We start from the raw sequence: 2,230 nt of genomic DNA, 5'->3' as shown, positions 1-2,230 counted from the left end.
TGCATATGCTATAAAAATACCAAGCTAATTTGTTTGATGTTACAACATGTTGCAGTGTACATATTTCATTGTCACATGTTGAGCAACATTATGTATTTTATGTATCTGCGGTCCATAGTGGAAACCACTCTTAACTTTATTGAGAAATATATTATGAATACAAAATTTAAAATGCATTTTGAAGCTCATGCATTTCGGCCACTACTTTTGATGTTTTCTAAGCCAAATGCATTTTATTTATTTATTTTTTTGTTGAAACTGAACGCATAAACAATGCGTGCAGAAATCATTACTCAGGCTACATGCCACCCATTTTAGTGTTTTTTATATTCCTTTAAATCTGTTTTAATTCTACTTGATTAACGAATAAACCTAATCAGATTGTTGGCTGCGAAAGATCTCAGTCGCAAAATTAGTCTGCAGTCCAGCGCGACGCCGTGCGAGATTGAGAGGGCTGGCCAATGCCCTGGGTGCTGCTTGGCTGTCACTACAGACACTTTAACTGCTATTTCTCCACCTATTTTCTACAACGTAGTCCATTGCCTTGAGGATTGCAAATACCTCAGCTTGGGTTACCGAGGCATATTCCCCAAGAAAAAAGTGTAGCTCATCCACATAACATTCGATATAGACACCAGATCCTAACCCAGTGTCAGTTTTTGAGGCATCCGTAATGGTTCGAAAGGCCTAAGTTCAGTCGTGGAATTAAGCCAGCATTCATCCTCAAGAAATTCAAGCCTTTAGAATCTCCCCAACAAAGGTGATCATTTCTCTACCACCAGCAATCTTCGCCACGTCCCACTCAGTATCATACCAACATACATATATTTATTTTCAATGTGCAGGTCGCATAGGAATAAGCCTAACTTGTCTCACAACGGTGTATGTAAGCAGCCTATGCCCATTGACCAGTCGTCACCCGCTTGGAGGATATACTATCTAGGAGGATTTTTGCCCCCATAGTTTTTGGGTATTTTTTTTTTATGTGGAAGCTAGAAAAACGCATGCGTATGTAAGTTAGACCACTTGTTTTCACCTTCAGCTTAGCAAACATAAGCACACATTGTAAATCCACGTTTTTAAGTTAAACACCGACTGTTGTAAGGTCATAAGCACCATAGGCTTCTAGAGCCGTCTTCAGTGTTGTTTAGAGCCAGTTGCTTTAGCAAAATCATTAGCAGTTGTCTTCGTTGGCATTGTGCATGACAGGTAAGCCACTAATTGTCGAATTTGCAGAATGCGTTAAGAAGTAAACACGTCACCTTGCGCGATCAGCCGTCACCGGCTATGAGGTTTTCGGTCAACTATGCACAATACGTACAAACGTTCATATCTAGCTAGTATTGTTTTACAGTAAATATTTTTGCATATTTAGTAGTTTTTATTACAAGTCAATATTTTAACAATATTATAGCTCAAAGACTTAATAAATAAATAAATATTTGATACTTAAATTTTTGTTTAGTGTTTAGCCAAGCTTCTTCTCCAATTTGTGGCACTCGCTGTTAGAGAAATAATTTTTGATGTTTGAACATTTTAGCTCTCGCGAGGGACTAAATTTATTTCACAACACCAACTTTAGCAGTTGTTCCAAATAACAGAGGGTGTATTAAAATATTAAAGATTAGTGTAATTTATTCTATATTTAGCATCATTTATTAAGAATATAAAAAAATACTGAATTTCTTTAAATGAAGTTTGGTATTTAGAGGTATTCGCTCATTACAAATTTAAAACTAGTTTTTAAAAATTCAAAATGCAAAATCCAATATGGCGTTCGGAATTTCCAAATATTCACGCCCGAATAACTTAATTTAAATATGAGAAAAAATAAAAAAATATAAAAAGAAAACTGTCGAGGTCTAGACTTGCGTTTAAACCGGCTAAAATAATGCCGCCGGACTAATTTTTGAAGCATTCCTCTGCAGACGAATCGTTCCTCTTGCCTATCGTTCGTCATACAGAATAAGGCTGTAAAAATTTGTTATAAAAAGTTTAAAATTTTTGGGCGGCGCAATTGTTAAAATTTGTTTGAAGTTTGAAATATCGACTTTTATACAAAAATTATAAACACTAAAGGTCTCTACAAGGTAATGACATATTTTAATCGAAAGACTGTGGAAACGAACTTGATATACATATGTAATGGGTGATTTTTTAAGAGCTTGATAACTTTTTTTTTAAAAAAAACGCATAAAATTTGCAAAATCTCATCGGTTCTTTATTTGAA

This window comes from Rhagoletis pomonella, unplaced genomic scaffold, assembly GCF_013731165.1.
Source record: "Rhagoletis pomonella isolate Grant_MI unplaced genomic scaffold, Rhpom_1.0 Rhpom_scaffold_00004, whole genome shotgun sequence".
Lineage (NCBI taxonomy): Eukaryota > Metazoa > Arthropoda > Insecta > Diptera > Tephritidae > Rhagoletis > Rhagoletis pomonella.
The sequence above is the reverse complement of the archived record's forward strand: the minus strand, read 5'-3'. Positions refer to the sequence as shown.